Below are 25784 nucleotides of genomic sequence, written 5' to 3' on the forward strand. Positions count from 1 at the left end.
AGGGATCTCCTTTGGAAATGAATAACACACAAATACAATTCCCAATAAATTCTCTGTAGCTTGGACACTTGAGTTTCTTCCCAGGTTGTGCTGGCGAGAATGTTTTCAGCTTCTCCCTTTTCCTCCTTTCCTAGGACACTAAGAGAGTTCATTCTAAATGGAGGTTGTTTAACATTTTAATTATTGGACGCACATCTATCTCCCCAGTAAAAGTCCCTGGGACTGATAGTGCCCATGTGATAATTTTGTGACTTGTCATTTTCTGACACCCAGGCTCCAAAGCTGTTATTCACAGATGGCTCCTCGGAGGCACAACGGGATTGACATGCTTTTGTTGTTTGTATTGCACTCTTTCCCTGTCAACTCTGGGGAACAGTCAGGACAGCACGGATCCTCTGCAATGGCAGTCAGAGGACCCTGCCTGCCTCCTCTCAGATGCCAACTCCTGTGCGTTTGCAAAAGTCTGCTTTTCATTTCCTGCAGCCTTAGCTCAGTGTTAGATGCTGGACTCTGTTGCCATTCTCCATGGCTTTCTCAAAGCACAGTGATTTTCCCAGTTAGAGCTGGGGACACCTAGCATGGAGTCTCTTTTCTCCTCCTTTTGCAGCCCCCCCCCCCCAAGTGAAGCTAGGAAGCATTCCATAGCTGCTATGGCAGAAAACCCAGTGGAAACAAGGAAGCAGCTAGAGCTCTGACTAGGAACTCCTGGATAGTCATGGGATGGCTCCTGTCTTTCTGTGCACGCATTTCATGGTGTTTAAAGTGTCTGTCCTGTGCCAAAGTCCAGGAACAGAAAAACAAGACAATAGGCACAGGGCCAAGCTTGAATTTCTTCCAGAACTTTCCTAGAGTCTTGAGTCTTATTCTTGACAAGATTATACGATGAAGTGCCCTGAAGATACCTCTTTGGAGCCCAGGAAAATGGTTCCTAACTTTGCCTAGAGCTTTTACGGGAAGCTTCCAGAAGAAGCCTCTGTTGCAATTCAGTGGGAAAGACATTAGAAAGGAGACTGTGGCCGGGCGGTGGTGGCACACGCCTTTAATCCCAAGCACTCGGGAGGCAGAGGCAGGCTGATCTTTGTGAGTTAGAGGCCAGCCTGCTCTATGGAGCGAGATCCAGGAAAGGCGCAAAGCTACACAGAGAAACCCTGTCTCGGGGGGAAAAAAAAGAAAGGAGACTGTGGTGTGGAAAGGAAGCACACTTAAGCTCTGTGTGTGGGACACCTTCAAGATTGTCCATTCCATTCTCACTCTCACCTTAGGGCCCTCAAAAACTCCTTCGGGCGAGGTCCAGTCGATCCAGTCCGTTTGCTAGGCAGTGCATCCATCCCCAGCACCCATCTTCAGGGTTCTCCCTTCTTCCTAGCTGAATGTCAGTGCTCTCTGCATGACATCACCTGACTCTTCACCCTTCTCCCCAGCTCTGCCAAGCCCACGCTCCCTGTGCCTGTTCTGTCGGGCTGTTGCTCAGTCATTTCTGTACAAGTCCAGTGGAGCAGAAACAGCCTTGCCCAGATTTCTGCTTAACAAGATTATGAGCTACCATGGATTTTGTTTTAGGACACCAAATTTTGGAGCCCGGGTAATTTAAGCCCACCTTTCCTTTCTGGGACTTAGTTTGGTAATCCTTCCTCCATTTCAGGAGTAAGTGCACTGACCACATTTTATACTTCAGGTCTGTCCTCCTCATGAAAATGTGGACCCACTGATAACCAAATTTAAAATTTTGATATGGCTATATTTAGCAATTACAGTGTCCCCAATACTATTCATGAGCTCAAAATACATTTTCTGGGTGATTTTCTTCTTTCTTCAAGTCAAAATTTATTTTTATAATGTCTGATGATAGACACCGCAGGTGTTTTATCACTGGACCACTGGAGAAAAAACAGCAAACTTGGTGCGTCAGTTTCTTGATTGTCCCAGAAACATTAATAAATGTGTGGATAGGCAACAGCAAGAGCAGATGAGTCCCATGGGTTTGGTGTCAGGCACTCCATAAACACTGGTTAGGCAAGTATATGAAAATACAGTCATTTTATGTTAGTGTAAATTCTTCTAATAAAAACAAATCAGATAATTACTGTGTATAAAGTTAAGCAAAATAAGTCATATTGGTTGGCACCCAGCTTTATCCATCATATAGTTGGGCCTTTATCTATTCAGACAGATAAAGCTGAGGCTGTTATTGCTAGAGAACTGATCCTGTGATTAAAAGTTAGGAGCCAGAATCTTCAAGAGCTATTTAATTATAACAAGTATTGGAGTAAGCCTCTCTGCGTGTCTCCCTCCCATACGCTTGCCTATCTTTACAACTCAGCTTTTATTTACTCCCGTCCATGTCTTCATGGCCCCTGGTGACTATGTATCGTTGTCCTGCGCTGGGGCACTACAGACAGTGTTCTCTTCCTGGCAGCTGCTTCCACTAATAAAGAATAATCAAGATCCAGATTGTGTAGCGCACTGGCCTTTGAAGCAAGGCCAGTTTCCTCGCTTCCATGTGTGAATCTATGGACTGAGGGTTTAGTGAGGCCAGCTACTTTGGAGCTTATGGGTGTGGATATGAAAACAAACACAGGCCTATTGTCCATGGATCCTAGAGAAAGAGGAGATTGAAAGGGGGTGTCAATCATAATCTAAAAAATTGAATTTTAAATGCTGATGTTTAAATACTTACAATGTAATATTTTGGTGGGCAGCCATTTGGGGCTGGAAATCTACCATGTATATTATTGCTTTTTAGCCTCAAAATATTTTTTCACTTAAGAAAAGTGAGTAAAGTATAAAAATCACTTTACTATAAACAATTGGCAGTTAGGTTAACATAACCACTCAAACAAGCACTTGTTCAGACTCAGAGTCTGTACATCTCAATGAACTTGAACATAGTCAGAATGTATTAGAATATATCTAAAACAAAACAGTTCTAATGTAGTTAGCCTTTCTTGGCTAACTCAAAACTTCAGAATGGATGGAAGCCTTACCTCCACAGTCCTGTTCTGCATTCACATTCATACTGATTTGGCTTATCAGAATGTGAGGGAATGATGGCAGAATCTCTCCTGAAAATGCCAAAGCCTCAGTCCTGCTTACCCCAGCTCTCAGCTCGTGCCTTGTGTAGCCATGTGCTCGTTCTCATCCATTTTGGATGAAAGTGTCCAATAATTACTACAGATCAAAGGGTGGGGGAACTAAAAGGGAACATTCTCTAGAACCCTAAGATTCAGTTATGAATACACTACGTCTTAAAATATTTGTTTCCTTTCTTTGGCATTATAAATAATTGAGTTCAATAATAGATTATCTTTATTTAAAGTAGATCTGCATGTGTACAAATGGTTAAGGTACCATGTAATAGAAAGGGCTAGCTTTTTGTAAATCTATACAACAGGGACTGGAGAGAAGGCTCTGTGATTAAGAGCTCTTGCTGCTTTCCCTCAGGATCCAGATTTCGTCCCCAGCACCCACATGGCAACTCACAACCAGCTGTAACTTCAGTTCCAGGGGATCTGATGCCTCTTCTGGCCCCCATGGTCACTGCATGCACATGGCACACAGACATACATGCAGGTGAAACACTTATATACATGTAAGTAAATAAATATTTTAAAAAATCTGAACAATGTAGATTTTTCTGGATACCTTAAAAGAAACCCATAGGAGTGTTTGTTAATGTAAGCAGCAATTTGATTTAACTGGAAATTATCAACAAGGTAATGAATGAACACCCTGTGGTCAAAGTTTAGAGAATAACTTAATTATAAACAAAATGCAGTAAGAGGCTTTTCAAAATATTAAGAAGGTATTATTCCGTGATATTTGATACATGGCAAAAGACCACATGTAACATAGAGTTGGATTCAGTAAGGTGACCATGCATCAAACATTTCAGAAATAAAAGGAAGTCTGTTGTTTTCAAAGGATTTTGGATGATAGGTGAGGATGATGAATTAGAATGCCTGCAAACTACTTTACTACATTGGTAGAATGAACTAAGGAATGAGAAAATAAAATGCATTCAGATGAAATTACTTGGAAAACTCCTTATTCTGAGTCATTTACAAATTAATCTGTTCATGATAAAGTCGAGCAATCTGAACATTTACTTCTATTTCCAAAAGGTAAATTAGCTCTGACCTCCGTACTCACGCTGTAAGAGTCACCCTCACAAAATAAGTCAATAAATAACTGTAAAAACATAAAAATAATGTAGTGCAAGCACTCAGCATTCCTCTCTGGCATCCCTTGCTTTGCTTTCAGCAGTAATATTGAGGAGTGTTCTAAATGTCACTTTACAGCACCCACCAGGGACATGCCATTTAACAGCTGGTTACATTTCTTCAAACATTAAAGAAAGTGAGCTCATTACAGCATTTGCTATTCTATTCTTCTTAAGACCTGAGAATGTTGTAGTCTAGCTTCTCAGTGTGTATGAAGGTTTATGAACTAAAACCTCAGCCATCAACCTGTGTCACCATTGGACTTCTGGACACTTGAGGAGGCAGGGTCTGTGGACGTCATTGGAAGTGACTGAGGGCATGCCTTTGAGGAACATATGGAGACAAGTCCTCCACGTTTCCAAGTCCATGAGAACGGTCCACCTCATCTGGGGCCTCAGAGCAACAGACACTGGCTATGGACTGAAACAGATGAAGTAATGAGCCCAAATAAACAGTCTTTCATTCATGTCACTTTGTCACATTGGACAGAGAAGGAACACAGGGGTCAAAGTTTGGCCATCCTGGAGATGGTATCCAGTCTTCTTCAGCCATAAGTAACTATCCCCTCTATTGGTACAAGAATGTGCAGGCTATGTTTTCAATCATGAGAAACTGTTCTCCATCTGTCTCTTGGCAAGCTTTGTGTTTAGTCTGTGAAGTTGAGGATGGCAGTTCTTTGTTTGGGAGACTCTTCTAGTAGGCCGTTCTTCAAAATCTCCCAGATACTCACAATAAATATTTTGCCAGGTAGTGGCCAGCAGTTTTTTACACTGTTCTGTGTATCTCTTTGTAAATCACAGGCAAGTTCATGTGTTTAAAGATTAGGCTCCACCAATGATTAAGTTGACCTGCATCTGTGTCTGGTATAAAATACCTAACCCTGAGGGCTGGAGAGATGGATCATGGGTTAAAAGCACTTGCTGCTCCTGAAGAGGACATGGGTTTGATTCTCGGCACCCACACAGTAGTTAACAACCATCTGTAACTCCAGTTCTGGAAAATCAGATCCCCTCTTCTGACTCCCACCAACACTAGGCATGCATCTGGTGCACATACATGTATGGAGGCAAAAATTCAAACACAAATAAAATAAACATAAAAGAAAATGCCTGACACTAATGGATTGAAAATGGAATATATTAAGAATATACCTGAGTAAAACTTCCTTTAGCAATATGGTAAATGCATTCAAATAAAATACAGCAAGCAATGCACTTCTGGGTTAAAATATAAAACATTAATTTCAGTACTTCAGTAAGTCTCTTACTATCTGGGTGTTGGCATATAGACATTTATTTGCACCATTGCGTAAATACCAATTATTCTTACTTTAAAAATTTGCAGACTTTAGGCTACTTAGGTAAGATTTCTTATAAAAGTCTTTAATACATAATAGTATTTAAGTAAGTACTCATGAGACCATTCAGAAAGTTAGTTCTGTGTAGAAAATGCAGTTTTAGGGGGGAAATAGCCCCCGCTGCTTATCTCTGTCAGCTAAAGGGCAGATGTAGGTTTGATGTCTAGACATGGGAAGATGTCTCCTACCCTCTCCTTCTTGGGTCTGCAGCAAGGAGTGCGTTTCTCTGGATCATGTTCTAGTGAACGTTTCCAGAATGAGAATTGCGACATGTGGGGTTGGGAACTGAGCTCAATGTTACAGAACTCGCCTCAGCTGCACCAGACTATGGTTCTGTCCCAGCACTGGGGGGCGGGGGGAGGCGGCGGCAACTGCAAGGTATACCTCTGGTATTTATCTTTCATGATTAATCAAAAGAAAATGGCTCCTTTTTACATTTAAGCACAAAATATGAAATGAGTTCACTGAGTGAAAATTGAGATGTTTAGGGAGCAACCATCCTTGGGATGGCCAGGGCCATCCTTGCCTTCCCAGCCTTCTGCAGGGTGCCCATGCTCCAGTCCCCATGGCCTTTTCCTAGCCTAGACATCATTGGAAGCAAGCTGAGTGACCAGTAGCGCTGCTGAGCCTCCTGTTCTGCGCCCCTCCCCCTCCTGACAACAATGAACTTACAAAGAACCCAGGGCAATCCCGTGTTCAGGTCAGATGGCTGGCAAGCTTCCTTCTCCTTTACCGTGCGGTGTGACATATGAATGAGGTTTTGGAGTGAGTGGGCGTATTTGTGGGAAGGGCGCAGAAAGATAGAATCGGTTGTATTTATCCCTTTCATTTTCAGCCTTCTGTAGATTCTTGGAGCCGTTCCCTTCCGGCCTCACTAGTCTGATGAACACTGCGAAGTCGTTCTGAAATGTCATTATTCTCAGGCTGGTGTCAATATTTTCCCTTTGTTCTTTGGTTTCCAGAAATTTGATTATCAGCCGTCTTGGCATAATTTCTGTTTTAAGGCTTTTGATTTTTCTAAAACTTTGATTTTTGTATCACCATTTTAGAAAACTTTAAGACATTATTCAAATTAGTTATTTCTCTGATTTTCCTTCCCCCTTCCTTCCTTCCCTTCTCCTTCCTTCCTCCCTTCCCTCCCTCCCTCCACTCCTCCCCTCCCTCCTTCCTTCCTTCTTTCTGTCTTTCTTGTTGTTTGCTATTTGTTTTAGTTTTGAGAAAAGGTTTTGCAATGTAGCTAAAACTATCCTGGAATCCATGATCCTCCTGCCTCCGCCGTGAATGCTGAGATCATTGGGATCACAGGTATGCACTCCATACCCAGTTCTTTCCTTTTTCTGGGTCTTAGGACATTGTCTCATGCACACTAGAGGTTCTACAATTGTTTAGCATGTTTCTTTCTTCTCAGATTGGATAATATCTGTCCACCTGTGTCCACACTGATCTGTTCTTCCCTGTCACGCCCATTTGTGCTGTTAAGCTCATTCAGTAATATTCTTAAATTTTAATATTTGAGTTTTCAGTTCCAAACTTTCTGCCTGTCTCCTGTATGGTTTTCATGTATATGATGGAATTTGTTGATATGATACTTTTTTTCCTTTGTTTTCTTGAGCCTTGTGAAGACATTCATTACTCATGTTCTCTAGAATCCTCATCTGCTAAATGCCTTCTTTGAGCCACTCCAGTCAGATTGCCCTGAACTTCCGAATTTGCCTCTCACAATCATCTCAAATGATCTTGGTTTTTCTTCTCCATACTGAAGGTGATTTATAAAAACATCAGCTCAATTCCTCGGGCACTCTTTGGCCTTGTATTTGCAGGCTCTGCTCTGTACACACACAATTCAAGATCCCACACAAACTCCTCTCTCTGGCTCTCACTATGGAATTCTCTCCTCATTTCCCAGCAGGTCCAACTGCCCGAATCCTAACCTCTATTTCTATAGGTCAGAATTATTCTGGATTTCAGATTTCCTTGCTCTATGTTGTAGAACACCTATAGACCATTCTCAGGCTGACAGCCATTTCAAATATCATCATCATCATCATCATCATCATCAATAAAATTAGTTAAAGAAAGGAAACCCACTGTTCTATTTCCCACACTTTAGTTATTTTATGATAATCTTCCTGATCTTTATTAATTTGCAGACTTGTGGTTGTTTTTCATTTTGTTTTGTACAGAGTTCCAGTTCTTACTTTTTAGGAGCAAAGAGTGGTCTAGTATTCTAGTGTATCGATCTGCTAGGGCTTCCACAACAAGACGACACATACTGGGTATTTTAAAGAATAGTAGTTATTTTCTCAAAATTGTCAAGAGAGGCCACAGTGTCGCAGGTGACAGTGTAGACATTTGTGTTTCTTGTTTTTGTTTTTGTCTTTTGTTCTCCCAAGATTGCTCTCCATGGCTAACAGGTAGTCCCCCACCCCTTGAGGCCTCCATCCTTAGCTCTCAGCTACTTTTCACACGCCTACCTCTTTAGAGGCCTGTATCTGACTACAATCCCATCTTGAGGTTCAGGAGTTCAGAACTCACACTCCTGAAGCCATAAAGACCCACAAGGAGGTTCCTTAGGATACCATAACAGACAGAGATGTTGGAGAGGATGGCATTTTCCTCTGGGTTCTAGTTGAGTCTCCAGGGATCCTATTCAGTATATATTCTGGGCCCCCATTAGTAATGAACTCATGTTAGTATATAAGATAAATGTGTGCCCATCCCTTATAAACTACCTCATCTACTGTATCAGATGTGATGCCAGTTCCCCACACTGAGTGCATATCGATCCCTACATGCCCTCTTCCTTGACAGAAAACACCAGCACCAAAAACATGGGTGTTATTTTGGAAATATCTGCTTTATTCTTAATGACTGATGGCTGCTACTGCTGAATTTATTTTTATTTCATCTCTGGGGTCTGCCACATGCTGGGGTCCATGGTGTACAGTGGCTGTCAGTTTCACTCTGAGGGTAGCCATAGACTTAGCAATGCCTCCATAGCTCTCATAACATACTGACATGCTATGTGCTGTTTGACTTGCTTTGTTTTGTTTGACTGCCCAGCTCTTGCAGTGAGAAGGCAAGCTACAAGATGTCGTTTCTCCTCTGTTCATTACCAGATCTGCAGTGTCTGGCTCAAGGCTGCACCCTGGTAGATGAGTAACTCATAGTTGTTGAATTAATCAAAGCAAGTGGCCAAGATTCTCTTCTTGTCCTTCCTTGACTAAACTGATGCTGTTAAAAATGAGTAACAGAAAAGTATCACAACAAACGCCGAGATGTGAATCATTCTTTTCATAGATCATTAATCATGTGCTGAGAAACATTTTTTTCCGACATGTATGGTTCTTTATATTAGTGATGCTGTTTGAATTTTGTTATTATAAACCAGATTTTAGACTGAAACTATTTGGACATCTTTTGATATACTGTAGTATTAAGGAATGAATAGCATTTGAAACGTAGATTTAGAGCAGTGGTTCTTAACCTTTCTAATGCTGTGACTCTTTAATATAGTTCCTCATGTTGTGGTTACCCCCAACCCATAAAATTATTTGCATTGTTAATTCATAACTGTAGTCTTGCTATTGTTATGAATACTAATGTATTGTTGGAGACAGAGGTTTGCAAAAGGGGTTAAGACCCACAGGTTGAGAACCCCTGATTTAGATGCTAGGAGCTTATACAACAGAAATGGACTTCGTTTCTAATGCTCCCTACTCTGTTTACTCTAACAGCATTTTCTGACATCTCCATTTAATGGCTGTTTGTTTTGGGGGGTAAAAACCTCTAACCTCTTAAATCTCTAAACTCAGGTAACTTACTGGTAAGAAATAGATTATTAGACTTAAAAATAGTTTTGAATCTGTATCTGTCTTATGAATACAAAAGATTACCAGGAAGTAAGTCACACTTCCAAGTGTCAAAAGCCTCAAGTTTTGTTCTGCATCTACAGACAATGTCATACCATCCCCATGTCTCCTGTGCCTGTGTATGGACATGTGTTCAGTTAGCTATTTCATTGTTTGCCCTGCCTCAGACTTAGTCTTCTGTATCAACCTCGAAAAAGAAAATATATACAAAACTTAGACATGCCCAAGAGAAGCAGCTGTGAGGAAAATAAACTCACAAAGGGCAACTTAAAAATAAAGATGTTTTTTTCCAGCTTCCTAGTTTAAAAATACCACCCTTGTTGAGACTTGTAATGATTAAAAATAGCTCATAAGAAGAGAGGTCGTGTTTTTCTAAGATCTGTTTATCAGACATTTTATGTCAAAAATATTTAAGAATCAGTGTTCGTATTTCAACAGCAAGGTCTCTTAAGCCCTCAGAGTAACCCCCCTTCCAAGAGTACCCAGTGTCAGCCACGTCTATGTGGCTCAAAGGGCATGTCCTTTTGAAAGATAGTAACTCAAGTAGGTAAAATCTTCTGATGATGTGGAGTAGCCTTTGATCATTCATATGCTGTCTTGGCATGAAACAAGTAGAAATTCAAACAAGTGTTTTCAAAGTTGGTGCATACATAACGTCATTACATTACATACATTACATTCAAAGTTACATTTATAATTATTTCATATGAATAGTAAGAATTAAAATTAAATTTAGTAGTGCAATGGATATGCCCAAGAAAGCTTTCTGTCACCTATTTCAGCACATCCTAGGCACTTTCCTCACACCTGAAGTTAGCAGATCTTGAATGAATGAGTTCATTCTCACACTTGCAATCCTCACGTACTTTGATCCTTAGAACCCTTTGGGTCTTTGGAGGGTAAAGTGTAAGCCAAGCACTAATCAATGTAAGACTATGCAAAAAATCAAAGCAACTTCTAAACTTCTCCCCCTTTAATACACAGCTACAGGAAAATTTGAGCACATGCATACACACATACATACACACACACACACACACACACACACACACACACACACACACACACACACACAAACACACAAACACACACACATACCAGACATGCGAAAAAGTAGTATCTGGAAAATAAAGACGATGATTTAGGCAACCAAGGGAGATGCTAGTCTGTGTGAAAACTAGATGACATGGCAGCCAACAGAGCTCCCTTTCTCTCAGCTGACACCTGGCCCGAGTTGTCCCAATCCAGAGTGTAGCAGCATCCTAGGAGGCTCGATACGGTGCCAAGAGGGAGCAACTTCTGACTAAACCTAGTGAGCCGGCGTTTCTACAAAGTGCTGAGCAAATACCGAGCTATTCGCCAACTGTGCTGCACATGCGCTGTCCAGTGTGGGCGTGTGCGGGGGACACAGGGAAGGGGATGGTGGGTGGCTTTGTACTTGGTACTGTGATAAGCACTTTGCAAAAATCTTATTTTATTGTTTTTAAAAAAGCAGCTGTATTTGTAATCCGCATTTCAAAGAGAGGCCTTTCCAATTCTAGAGCCTGCTCTCTTCAGCATGGAATCTCCATTAATTTCTCCATAAACCAGATGCTGCTGCTCATTTGCTGGCATACAGCCCAAACTAGTATGTGTTACTTTGCAGGTTTTTCTTATAGATCTGTGTGTTGACACAGGAGATGTACCTGGAAATAAAGCATCCCTCACAGCGTCTGCCATCAGGTGGCTCATACTATGCCAGGCTAAGATGTCAGAAAAAAAAATGTCAACACATCTCCAAGTTGAGCCTAGACAAGTACTTCTGGCTCTAGACCACAAGACATCTGTAAATTCGTTCAGGAATTGTATTAGTCATTCCTCTCTTTGTCTCACAGGTTGAGTGTGTAGTCTGACTTGGAGGGGAAGGCATGGTTACAGGAGGAGGGAGCCATGAGCCACATTGCCTCTGTAATCAGGAAGCAGAGGAAGGTGAAGGTTGCTACTCAGCTTCCTTTTTATTCAGTCCATGATGGTTGCCCGCAGAGTAATGCCACCCACATTTAGGGTGAATCCTCCCAACCAATTGACCCAATCAAAAAAACTCCACCACAGACACACCCAGAGACTTGTCTTCTAGGTGATTCCAGATACTGTCAAGTTAACTGTATTAAACATATTAACCATTCCTGTATAACCTAGGAACTGATGTATTTTGGGAGAGAAGAAATAAGAACCATACCACTTATATTCATTTTTATGTGTCTTGACTTGTTTATCTCTCACTGAAAAAAAAAATACTGCCTTCGGCTGTTTACTCCAGGATATATTAGACACTGGTAAACTAAAGAGTTTCTGGTTTTGTGCATGAGTCCTACAGGGAGAATCAATTTTTAAAATTGCATTATGAGATAAACAGTACCAGAGCAAATCAGATGGCCAACTGAGGAAATGGAGATAGAGAAGGAAGGATGTGTTGGGGGTTATAGACAAATTTATGACAAAAGAGCTATCATGTGGAGTGAGTGGACCAGGGACTATGGAGCTAGTTGCCAGGGCAACAGCATAGGCTATCCCTGGAGGGTAACAGGCAGTGCTGGGTTCAGGAGTGACTTCTGGAGTATTTCTACTTTTACTCTAAAAGCAACAAAAAGCTTTTGACTTTTTAAAGATGTATTTAGTTTAGTTTAGGTGTGTGAGTGTTTGCCTGCCTGTATGTCTGTGCACCACATGGGTACAGTGCCCACAGATGCCAGAGGAGGATGTCAGATGCCCTGGAACTAGAGTTACAAAGTACAGTCAGCCACCATGTGGGTGCTGGGAACTGAATCCAGGTCTTCTGCAAGAGCAACCGGTGCTCTTCATTGCTGAGCCATCTCTCCAGCCCCATACACAAAGCTTCAAAACGTTCAACAGAGAAAATTCCAGGCCAAAGTGTGTGTTTTGAAAGATCAGTTTTGGTACTTTGTTTAGACTAGAGTGAGGCTGATCACTGCAGTGTGGGAGATGATAAATGACAGACATTTGTCCCACAGTGACAGGAAGTGAAGAAATGGAAAGTCTAGGTTGAGCCGTGTTGGATAATTATTGTTGGGACTTGTGGACTGAAGAAAAGGTGTTCGCGGGGCGGCACCTCCCTTCCTGGTAACAACTAAAGTAGAAGCGAGTGTAAGAACAAGACCTGCCCTCTGCAGTCACATTCAGGAAATAGTCTTAATATAATATTTTTCAGAAAGGGGCACCAACACAGAGCGAAGGCTAAAATAGCTGGCGCAGTGTTTTTGCATGAGACTGCGAGGTTTAAAGTCCCTGGTTAAAAGAAATCTCTGCTCTCTTTTTCCCATAGGCTGGAATTGAGATAGGGACTGTCTTCTCTGTGTGTCAAGCACAGCCCCCTTCCCAAAATCCCCATTCTATTGGTTCACAAAACCTTATTGTAGCTGGAGGGCTTCTCTCCAGGTTCCCCAAGCCCCGCAGTCCCACAATCCACATATAAAATAATCACTCAGACGCTTATATCACTTATAAACTGTATGGCCATGGCAGGCTTTCTGCTAACTGTTCTTTTATCTTAAATTAACCCATTTTTATAAATCTATACCTTGCCATGTGGCTGGTGGCTTACCGGCGTCTTTACAGGTTGCCTCTCCTGGCCGTGGCTGCAGTGTCTCTGTCCTCAGCCTTCTGCTTCCCAGAATTCTCCTCTCTCCTTGTCCCACCTACTTCCTGCCTCGTCACTGGCCACCAGTGTTTTATTTATATAGAACAATATCCACAGCACTTGCCCTTTTTTCTTTCTTTTTTTTTTTTAAAAAGGAAGGTTTTAACTTTAACATGGTAAAATTATATATAACAAAACAATTACCGAGGAAGAATTATAGTTACAATATTAAAGAAGATGTCCTATCTATCTTATATTTGTGAGTTTAAGGTTTTATATCTAACTTATCTTTTATCATAACTGAGGAAATTACAACTATCTAGTTTTCAACCACATCAAAGACCTGAGAAGGAACATAATGGTACCTGAGAAATGGTAGATGGATGCAAGCAACTTTTGGGAATCTTGTAAGAGTAGACCAAGACAGCTGGCAGCCTGGACAGTCACCTAATGTTTTTCAGCATTGTTGGTGCATTCAGATTGGCTACAGGCCTAGAATATCTGACAGACCATTTTCAGAAGCAGGAATTTTGAGAGACCATCTTACCCTGTCTTGGCAGAGTACAGTGGTCACTTTCCTTGTGTCCCGCTTGTCCAGAAAGAACAGCATTGCATTTGTACTGTCAGCCATCAAGGCAAGGGCAGTTCTTTGCCCAGTAGGCCATTTTGTGCCAAAAAGACAAACTTCCAAATGGAAATGTCTTAGAAGCCCAACATTCTCTCGAGATCAATTGGTGCAGCCAGGAGCAATTGTGTCTCACGTCAACAGAATTCTAAGTTATTTAAATGCCATATTCTCCAGGCCTATGAAGTGTTTGAAGATTACCTATCTATCTGAAATATATCTATGTATACCTAGAAAACTTAACTAACATGGCTACAAATATGATTATCATAGATGACTAATTATTAATCTATTTTTAATTATCCATTACAATTTTAAATGAGTTACATAAACATAATACCTCAAACAAGAATAGAAATATATATATATATATATATATATATATATATATATACAGTATAACAAAATTAACTTTAAGTTTGTATCAATAAACTAAAATTTATACCAATGTAAAACATTTTAAACATAAACTAAAATCTATACCAATGTAAAACATTTTAAACAAGTTGTTCTTTAAAAGTAGGTTCATTAATCTACCCTTTTATCTTATCATCTCCATATCCTCCTATATATCTAATCATATCCCCTTTTTCTTTTTTAGAAAGAGATCACATTTATAATCAACCTGTTTTAAATAAAAATATTGGTTTTTCTCTGTCCCACACCAGAGGGCTCTTCTGATTTGGGACACAAGAATCTCTTAACCATTTTTTTTTAAAGCAATATGTCTGGGTTTAGAGGGGGAGTGAGCCAATTCCACCTCTAAAGCCAGCTTGGTATATTTGGGAATTTGGGCGTAGCATCTCTTACTACTTCCTGCTGGAGGGGGGCGCTGTATCTTATGGGGACGCAAAGGAAATTTTAAGCCTATGGGGTAGTCCTTGAGGCTGTATTGTGTGAACCAGTTGCCTTGAAACCGCTCTGGATGTTGGATCATCTGGGCCATGGTGTCACCGGAGGCCTTTCAGGGGGTCTTGGCTGGTGAAACCTGATGTATCTTAATCTGGAACAAATCCACAGCCTCTGGCTTTCTGTGGAAACAAAAGCAGAACCTCTTTTCCAAAGTAACATATCCTTATATCCAAATTTTGAAGTCAAGGTACCTTTAAAATATACATTTTGGCATAACTCAACAGCTTTTGTAATCAAATGTTTTTCTTCAGTTACGAATATCAAAGAGAACATAATCCAGATTCCCTGTGTGGTAGCCATCTTTACGTGACTTATGTTTTATATTACCTTGAGCCTATTGCTTTAAACTGCATCTTTCTAAGCCTGAAACAGCGCTGTGGCTGCTGGCTCCGCCCACTTCAGCTTTCCAACATGGCAGTGGTACGTTTTCCGCCAGCTCTGGGAGTCATCAAGTCTCAGAAAAAGTGGGTCTAAGCTTTTATCAAAGCAGCATGTAGCCCAGAAACCTTTTTTTAAAAAAATACTAGTAAAGACTAAATCTACTACACAGCATAATGTGCTGCTGGCAGACGCCTCATTACCGCCATACTGTTGGTCAAATGCACACGCCAGGAACCCGCCAGTGTTCAAACCTGCGTTTTGCGGCGTCTAGCTGCTCATATGAGACAAGAAGCAGGAACCTGGTTTTGGCTCTGTTTAGAATTGGTTATTAAATATTCTCAGGTTTAAGGTGGAAACTCGAGCCGTTGGGCGCCATTTGTAGCTGGAGGGCTTCTCTCCAGGTTCCCCAAGCCCCGCAGTCCCACAATCCACATATAAAATAATCACTCAGACGCTTATATCACTTATAAACTGTATGGCCATGGCAGGCTTTCTGCTAACTGTTCTTTTATCTTAAATTAACCCATTTTTATAAATCTATACCTTGCCATGTGGCTGGTGGCTTACCGGCGTCTTTACAGGTTGCCTCTCCTGGCCGTGGCTGCAGTGTCTCTGTCCTCAGCCTTCTGCTTCCCAGAATTCTCCTCTCTCCTTGTCCCACCTACTTCCTGCCTCGTCACTGGCCACCAGTGTTTTATTTATATAGAACAATATCCACAGCACCTTATCTAATGATGTTTGAGATCACCACATCTCTTTTCTTCCCAGCAGCCATCAGGTGGTAATAGTGCCTCAGGTAAGGGTGGGAGCTTCATAAACCCTCCCCTTCCATGCTGTGATTTTGTCTGGCTTGAGTTCCTGCGGGCCTTGTGCATGCTGTCACAGCTACTGTGTGCAATGGCTCTGTCATGTCAAGCAAACACTGTTTTGCTGAAAATATCCACTGTGCCTGGCTCTTACAGTCTTTCTAGCCCATTTCCATGGTGATTCCTGAACCTTGGGGAAAGGTTATAGATGTACCATTGAGAACTGAGCACTCCCAGTCTCTTATTCTCTGCACACTGACTAGTTGTGGGCCCTTGTTCTGATAGCCATCTACTGCAGAGAGAAGCTTCTGTAACAAGGGCTGAAGATTGACAAGTCTATTGTATGAAGATGAGAAATTAGGGGCAGTTTTGGACTCTGTCCATTTAGAGAATGGTGATACTAGGTTCTCCCCTGTGACCTAGCCACCTGTGGGATTTTGGCTTAGGCAAGAGTTGCATCTCATGAAGTGGGTTTTAAATCCAATCGTAAAATGGTTGGTTGCTACCAAATCATCTGTGTCACTGTTTCACCAAGGGACATGCTTTCGTGGACATTGGTTATTTCCTCTTTCATGGTTCACAGTTGGGTAAGACTGTTAATTTCTTTTCTCCCTAAGTAGCGTGTGTAGAGACATCCAGTGTGGAAGCTATCCAAATAGGATTAGGCTTCTAGTTCTGTACCAGCTTGGTTTGTCCATATCCTATGACTAAGTATGTGGTAGCTGCAGCAATGGAGTTTTAGCATCAAGTTCTAGAGGGCCCAAGGGCAATGGCAATAGCATGCAATGTTTAGGGTTAAAAAAAAAACAAACACAAAGGAATACCATAAATAAAACAACCAAATTAAAAACAGGTTATGGAACTGAACAGAAAGTTCTCAAAAGAATAAATACAAATGGCTGAGAAATATTTTTTTAGAAATTAGAAATACTTTTTTTCAACATTTGTAGTTACCAGGGAGTGAAACTACTTTGAAAATTTATCTTAACCCATGTCAAAATGGCTAAGACCACACCCCAAAGACCTTACCTACTAACATCAAAAACAGGTAGTCTGTAACTACCAAGAAGAGTTTTGTGTAATAGCCTATGGTGCCTGGGTAATTATTAGCCCTGTATTATAGAGTAACTGCATTTCTATGTATATAGTATATGTATATATTATAGGAATCTTTTTACAGCAGTAGATTTCCATATTTCTTTTTCAAAGGCCTTCAGTGTTAGTTACCTCTCCTCACAATCCCTCAGCTACATTGCCCCCAATACACCTAACAGTTCTGCTCCATTAGTCCTCCGCCCTCCTTAACACCATTTGTATACTACCCCCTTCCCTTGAAATCCATTCCTGTAGATGTAACCAACCATCTCATTAAGTAAGAAACACAGAACCAATGCAAAGAAGAAAGCCAAGAGATCAGAGCTAAGAGCCTTACCTGCCTGCTGTAGCTAGCCTCTTCAGCCAAGAGACCTCTCTGAAAGAGAAGTGCTTCCTGTCTGTTTGTCTTTATATAGACTTTCTGTTCTGCCTTCTCATTGGTTGTAAACCCAACCACATGACTTCCTCGCCACTGCCTGTATGTACAGCCCTCCAGGTCTTCTATGGCATTGAGATTAAAGGCATGTGTCTCCAGTGCTGGCTGTATCCTTGACCACACAGAGATCTACCAAGTGCTGGAATTAAAGGCGTGCGCCACAAACGCCCAGCTCTGCTATGGCTTGCTATTAGCTCTGACCCCCAGGCAACTTTATTTATTAACATACAAATAAAATCACATTTCAGTACAATTAAAATATCACCATACATTCCCATTGTCCCTTACTAGTTTCCTGACTCCTATAGGAATTGCAGTTGAAACACACACATACCTAAAGGTTCACAGCTAGCATCCACATATGAGAGACAACATGTGGCATTTGTATTTCTGAGTCTGGGTAATTTCACTCAGAATGGTAATTTCTACCACCCCCATCCATTTATCTGCAAATTTCATTGTTTTGGTTTTCTTGATCCAGCTGGGATCTCCTGCTCTCCTAAGCTCTCATTCCCTTGAACCTTGCCCTTCATTTACAACCGAATCATATTCCATATATTCATCACATTTTTATCATCCAATGACCAGTAATGGGCATCTAGGCTGTTTCCATTTCCTGGCTATTGAGAATTGAGCAGCAACGAACATGAATGAGCAAGCATCTCTGTAGGTGATGTAGGCTTTTGGGTGTATGCCCAGTAGTAGTATAGCTGGATTGTGTGGAAGATCTATTTCTAGCTTTTCTAGGAACCTCTACTTGATTTTTTCAGTGGCTGCACCAGTTTGTACACCCACCAGCTGTGAATAAGTATTTCCTTCCCTACATTCACACTAACATTTGTTGTCTTTGGTGGTGGTCTTAGCCATTTTGACTGGGGTAAGATGAACTTTCAAAGTAGTTTCATTCCCTGGTAGCTACTGATGCTGACCATTTCTAAAGAGTATTTCTCAGCCATTGGTATTTACTCTTTTGAGAACTTTATATTCAGTTCCATAACCTGTTTTTAACTTGTTTTTTGTTTATGGTGATCCATTGAGGGTTTTTTTTTTAATTCTTATTCTAAACTCCAGCCATCTATCAGATATGTAGCTGGGAAAGATTCTTTTCCTATTCTGTTGACTGCCTCTTTTCATGAATGATAGTATCCTTTGCTATACAGAAGCTTTCCAGTTTCATGAAGTTCCCTTTGACATTTGTTGATCCTAATGCCTGTGCTACTTGGAGCCCTCTTCAGAAAGTCTTCTGTGCCTGTAAGTTGAAGCTTATCCCCTCTTTTCTCCTCTAACAAGTTAGGGGTATTGGGTTTTATAAGTCCTTGATATTTTTTTGACTTATTGAGTTTTTCATTTCCAATATCATTTCATCTTGGATTTTCCTTAGCAATTCTGTCTCTTTATTGAACTTCATTTTTATAATTTATATTTATTTCTTTGCTTCATTCCACTCTGCTTTTGTTTTTCTGGAGTATAAATATTCTCTTTGAGTTGATTGACTGTAGTTATAACTTTTGTTTTGAATTATATATCTGGAAGTTCTTGCAAGTCATTCTTATTGGGCGTCATTATAATGAGGTTAGTAATTTTTGAAGGGGATATGTCATGACTTCTTGAATTTGTTTCTACAGTGGGTTTTGTAAATCTTCTTGGTTGAGTCTTTCTTGTTTTTGTTTAACACCTCTTTTCTCAGTGGAGGTTTGTACAGAGCTATAGAGAGAACTAAGATGAAGCCTGTTTGAGATATTGTTTTCTTCTATGACACTGGTATTTCCCTAGGCTCCTTTGGAGAGTGTTCCACTGTCCATGCTAAAAGTCACACTATCCAAGGGTCAGCACACCCCTGCTGGTCCTCTCCTCTGTTGTCCTTTGGTACAGAGTCCCAAGTCTTGTTGCTGTACCTTGCATAAGTTCTTATCAATCAACAGTTGGGGTCAGAAGATCTTGAGAACTGAATGTGTAGCCTGTAGGAGCATGATGGGGTTGGGGGAGGCAGGGCTTACCTGGGAGCAGCGGTAAATGGCATCTGCAGGAAGGAACCTGATTTGAGCTACAGAGACAGGAGATCTTACAGGAGTCCTCCAGTATAGCACCACTTTGAGATGAGGTGGTACCAGAGGATCTAGAAGGAATATGAAGTAAGGCACAGCGACTCCCACCCAGCAACCCAAGGAAGTTAGATCACAGAGGAGACAGACTATAGATGGAGTAGGAAGAAACAGAGCCTTCCTGATAGACATAGTGGGTTGTCCTACAGGATGGTGGGGAGTATGTGTGATGGGGTAGGAAGGAGCAGGGCCTGCTGGAAAATGCAAGAAATGGAGTCCTAGAGAAGCTGAGAGGGCCTATGGGGTGGGAAGGAGGAAGCAGGCTTACCTGGCAGTTCAGGGGAAGGGGAGTCCCAGGGACACTGTGAGGAAGTCTTTTTACTTTTTATTGGAAGACAGGGTCTCATTAAGTTACCCTTGCTGACTCTGAACTCATTCTATGCCCAGACAGACCTTGAACTTGAGATCCGTCAACCTTGCAAATAACTAGAATTACATATGTGAGCCACTGGGCCCGGTACATACATTCTTTTCACTTTCTTTACCAAATACCGTGTAAAACTCAGAGGGCTGATGACACACGTATTTTCTTCTCTTTGGAGGGACTGTGCTGGCTGATGAGAACACGAAGTGGTTGACTGTTTTCAGAGACTCAGAAAATAAGAGAAAGAAAATGAAAATGCTGTTGGTAAAACCGCCCATGCTTTGCAACTGAATTCCTAGCTTTTATTTCCTCCTTCAGAGCTTGTGAAATCAATATTATTTAGCTTATGCCTTTTATCGTCTATGCTAACAGATAACAAAAATGCTCCCTAGTCACGGGACTCACACAGTCACATAGCTCTCACAATCCATAACTGCTGAGCTGAGACTATGTCTGTGTGCCTCTGACCTCATTTGAGGGTCGACTTCAGTCCTCAGTTCCTATATCATACCCTGATGTCCTCATCAGCCGTATGTCCCATAGAGAGACAACATCTGATGCCTCCAGCTTTGTGCCACTGAATGTCTATTGGGTAAATGGCAAAGCAAATGTATATGGTCAGGCTTTGTTTCCTAGATAGGGAGCTGTCTCTAGGGAGCATCTCAACCACAGAAGGCTGTGACCAGACACTCCATCTTGGTGAATTACCCATCCCCACCGCTTAATCTCCTCTCAGCTCAGTAAGGACAGAGCTAGGCTCCTGCAGTATGCATCATGACAGGTGGGGGGAAAGATACAAGGGTTATTAAAAGAAAATGCCTACTCTGTCCTTCCTTGGAAGAAAGGAAAGGCTGCCAGGGAAAGGGGCACACTCACTATCTTTTGGAATGAGTTATTGGTCAACAGCCACTCAGACGCAAACTTGCTGTCTGTGTTCAGAACTAAGCCGCCCACATAGAGACCCATTTTGAAATTCCACAAGACAGGCATCACTGTCTGAGTTGTGAAACACTTGCACTGGGCTGTAAATGCAGTAGAAACTAGCTCCTGAGGTGGTTGAGTACTTAATGTGCAGTCTGTCCACACCAAGGAATACTGTGAATTCATATAATACACAGTGATTTCAAAATCTCAGTGCAAAGAGGAGAAGAGGGAGAAGGGGCGGAAGGGGAGAAGGTCGAATATTTATACCCTACAATGAAATTTTGGAAATGCCTAATTAAAGGAAATCCATTATTTAATTCTGCTAGTCATGTTTCCCTTTCAAAAGTTGCTGTTTAGACCAAGCGTGGTGACAGTCTCAGAATCCCAGCACCTGAGGGGCAGAGGCTGCAGGATTATGAGTTCAAAGCTAGCCTGTGCTACATTGTGAGCCTGTGTCTCAAACTGAATAAATTAGTTACTTTAAATGACTGTCTAAAAATAGGAATAATATAAATGGCCTATATTGTGTTTCTTGGGGCTCCAAGGCTTTATGTCAAGGAAATTAATATATATTATAAATATATATTATATATATATTATAAATATATATATTATTAGGCAAAATAATAAAGCTAAGCTTTTAAGGTGAAATACGTGGAAAGAAAGGCAGGGAGCTACTCTGTAATTCATGCTCCCAAATCCTCTCTCTCCTAGGTGTGCATCCTCACATTTTACAGAGATACTCACAGCTCAAACCCTAGGGAGAAGGTTAGAAGGACCATCCTCACCACGTGGTACTACCAGAGCTGAGGCTGTGGTTCACAGGTATCTGTGCATGGGTGTGAAAGAGCTGGCCACTGTAAGGGCAGAACCAGGCAGGTTATCCTAAAGGATGAGAGCCGGCCAAAGGAGACAGAAGGAAGATTGGATGGCTGAGTGGGGGGAGGAAGGACCGTGACAAATAACATGGGTGTACAGTTTTCCTAAGGCACTGAGGCTTGAACCCTGTGCTCAGTGCACCTGCCACCGAACTGTGTCCCCAGCCCCTGAGTTCTCACTGTGAACATGGAGAAAAAAGAAAAATTGACAGTGAAACCATATCATTTCCCATCCTCTTATTTTTATTGTACTAAATTTTGCCTTCCCCATTTAATTAGTAATCTTACAATTAAAATTAATGGTCTATAACCTCATTATTAAATGTTAATTCCATACACCTTACAGGGCATCACCATTGCTGTTTCATGTTTATTTTACATCCCTCCAATGAGATTAGCAGATGGGGGTGATGTTTGAATGTCAATGTGGGTACCAGGCTGCAGTCCACACTCTGACTAGATGTGGTACCAGAAGTTAATCACCTCCTAGTTAATGAGTGTTTCAGATCCCCAAGTCAAAAAGTATTCTGTCTTAACTTCCAGCCTTTTAAGGTCAGTCTTCCCCTGTACTTTGAGGAACCACCTCAACTGGGGCCCCTCCTCCCGATCTGCACGTGGAGCTTTGCTGCCTTTGTTCACCCGAGACGGGAAATGTTTGTCCAGTTTCAGGAGGACATTCCCTTCCTGGGGAAGATTAACTTGACGTGGTGGGAGATCACTGTGGTAGAAATAAAATAGTGAGACCATGTCAGCAACAGGGAAAAACAAAGGATGTCTTTACTCTGTGCTATGGGAGTGATCTACCTTCAGCCTACTGATGTGTTGTTACTGAAATGTTTACTTCTGCAGAAAAAAAGAAAAAAGAAAGGAAAAAAAAAAGAGTTCCCTTGCCTCTCACAGGAGCATTGAAATTCTCACGTCCAACTAGTGAAGACACGGTTTACTGAAAGTCATGACTTATAATTTAAATAGTATATGTAACACACTGTTCTTAAGCTCTAGGATGAGGTATGAAAACACTTGCTGTGGTGTTTGAATTGCTTTAGGATCGGGTACCCACAATGTGTCAGGGCTCTAAATCATAGCCTGGCTGAATTTAGAGAAAGGAAAAAGGTTCTAACAATCTTCAACTTTGAACAATATTTTTTGGTAAAGTAAAATTATCCCAAGTGAAACACAGGTAAATATTTTGACTGCACTTCTCATATGTATGATACACCCAAACCTGCATTGTAAATGTTTGGAAGGGGTGAGATAGTCACTCACAGTTAGCAATAATATATCGGTGTGACAGGAGGCAGGGAGGTTCTGCTTGCTATCAAGTGGACTTTTCCCTGCCAGAGAATTTGGCAAGACACGTTGGGCACTTCTGAACCCCTCCGGACTTTGATCTCCTTCCACCGAAAATCCAGATGTGAGAAGATGGAGATTCTGTATAATTGCAGTCACCTCCAATACTGCTAAGATTTTACTAAATGTGAAAGCCCCTCTTTAGCTTGTTTTAAGAGACGAAGTCATATGTTGGGGGAGAGTGGATGCTGGCACGGATTATAGGGACATGGCATCTGTTCTCACTTCGTCTTTCCAGGTAGCGATAGATTGAGAGTTCAGAAAAGTCTGAGATAACATGACAGGAAAGCTTAGCTTGCAAAATCACAATTCCGTCTACTCAGGACATTTACTCTCAAGTATGGTTCCTACTTACTTACTTACTTATTTCATTCACCCCATGGTGAATGGAATGAATGGACTAGAACTGAGGATCCACACATGAGCTCACCTACCCATAGTCACCTGGTTTTGTTTTTACCAAGAGAACAAAAATACACATAGGAGGGCATCTTTAACAGATATTGCACTGGTTAAACTGAACAATGGCAGGTAGAAAATGAAGTACCACCTTCTCCCACCCAGAACAAAACCCCGCTCAAAATGTGTCATGGACCTCAGCATAGGACCTAATACCCTGAACCTGATAGACAAGAGAAAAAAACTTTCTGAACATGTACAGGATAATACAGGCATTGAAACCAACAATTAATGATCAAGATCTCATGAAACTAAAAAGGTTGCATAACCAAGGACACCATCATTCAAGGAAAGAGGCAACATACCCAGTGAGAAAAAATCTTTAGAGTCCATGATCCATAAACTCAACAACAACAACAACAACAAATACAGGTAAACAAAGGGGTCGAAGAAAACAGAATTCTTATGATTTCTTGTATGCAAATTAGAAATTACAAAGAATCAGCTGTAGTGTGCATGAATTCTGTCTGATAAGCAGACCCTTTCCATCTGGAATAACCAGCTCTGAGGTGGTAACTTAAATAGCAGATGGACCAAGAGCCTTTGGGTTGCTTTCCTTCAGGCTAGTTGAACCATGGTGAGAGGCATGGTGGGAAGAGAAGGGCTGGAGTGGACATGGTGCTGGCTTAAGACAGCCAGCAGAAATCAAACTCTTCTTTGTTTTAGGTTTTGCCTTGAGCTTTGTGATCAGATTTTATAAACGTAACTCCCATGCGTTCTGCTCTGCTTTTATTGTTTAATTTATTGTAGTGTTGAGAACTGAACCAAGGGCCCTATGCATGCTAGACAAGCACGCTGTCACTTGTATCATGCCCAGCCCTTAGTTCATGAGGCAGGGTCTCACAATGTAGCCCATGACAGGCATGAAATCACTGTGTTACCTAAGCTGGCAAGCTGGCCTCGAATTCTTGTTCTTCCTGCCTCTGCCTCCCAATTGCTGGCATTATAGAGTTGCACCACATCACAGCCTTTTTTTTTTTTTTTTTTTTTTTTTTTTTTTGTATTTAAAGGCAACCAGTATAAACTTTTGGAGATAATCCCCAATTTGTGTTACATTCTTCTGAAGTAGTGATAAAGTTTGAGAACATGTGTATCGAATATCGAATAGTCCGTGAAAGAAAAGCAAACTGCTTAAAGCTGTCTATATTCTGTGGTACATATTCACAATACAATGAAAGAGCAAAACATTGTTGCTATATTTAAAATGTTTCAATATTACATGAAACATCAGGAGGGCTAGGGAATTTAGAAGAGAATAGGATTAGGTATGAAATAACTAATTTTCTGGGCTTAGATCTCAAGTAATACCTGATGTCAAGTTATGATATTATCTCAAGATGAGATGAACTAGAGTCTGTATTGAAGTGTAACAAGAAGATGAAAACAGGAAAGAGCTATGAGGTAGCTTTGACCAGTACACTTGTTTGCTTTCTGTGCCTGTCGTAAACACCAAAAGCAAGTCAGGGAGGCAAGAGTTTCAGCTTCCAGCTGAGAGAAGTCAGGGCAGGAGCTCAAGGCAGGACCTGGAGGCAGGAACTGATGCAGAGGCCATGGAGGAATCTGCTTGCTGGCTTGTTCACCATGACTTGCTCAGCTTGTATTTTATATAACCCAAGACCACCTGCCCAGTGGGTTGGGCCCTCCCATACCAATCATTAACCAAGAAAATGCCCTACAGGCCAGTCCCCTCTTTCCAGATGACCCTAGTTTGTGTCCAATTGACAAAAAACCTAACCAGCACAATAAGACAGACTAGTTATCCCCAAGGTACCCATGGCCCTAGTAGATAGGGACAGGTTTATTTTTAATAGCATCGTATCACAGTAAAATTGGCAACTGACAAACTGCACATATTTGAGTTGAACATTTGGTAAGTTTTTTGATGTGTGCACACACCACCAGAACTTCATGATGGTTAAATGTGAACATACCCACCTTTCCCACAAGCTCCCTTTGTTCTTTAGTAATTGTCCCACCTGCCCCTCAAGCACCAGCAGATCTTATTTCCATGGTTACAGATTAGTTTGCATTTTCTAGAGTTTTTATGAATCGGACTATACAGCACATGTTGTCATTATCTCCTTTGTTCTTTCATTCAGCATAACATTTTTTGAGACAGAATCTCACTATGTAGTCCTAGCTGACCTAGAACTCACTGTGTAGAGCAAGCTGCCCTCGAACCCACAGAACTCCACCTGCCTCTTCCCCAAGTGCTGAGATGAAAGACTTGTGCCAGCACACGCAACCAGCATAACTATTCTTAAGATCCAATAACAGTCAATTATAACGTTTTTTCTCTTTATTAAAGAGCAATCTAGCATTTGTGGACATAACATTTTGTTCACCCTTTCATGGGTTAATGGACA

The 25784-nt window shown here is 41.3% G+C and overlaps 1 protein-coding gene across 1 annotated transcript in view; it reads left to right on the plus strand.

The window, feature by feature from the left end:
- Positions 1–25784, plus strand: part of Trpc4 (transient receptor potential cation channel subfamily C member 4) — a 183055-nt gene that overhangs the window by 84531 nt on the left and 72740 nt on the right. The gene's annotated exons all lie outside the window — the stretch shown is intronic.

This window comes from Peromyscus maniculatus, chromosome 6, assembly GCF_049852395.1.
Source record: "Peromyscus maniculatus bairdii isolate BWxNUB_F1_BW_parent chromosome 6, HU_Pman_BW_mat_3.1, whole genome shotgun sequence".
Lineage (NCBI taxonomy): Eukaryota > Metazoa > Chordata > Mammalia > Rodentia > Cricetidae > Peromyscus > Peromyscus maniculatus.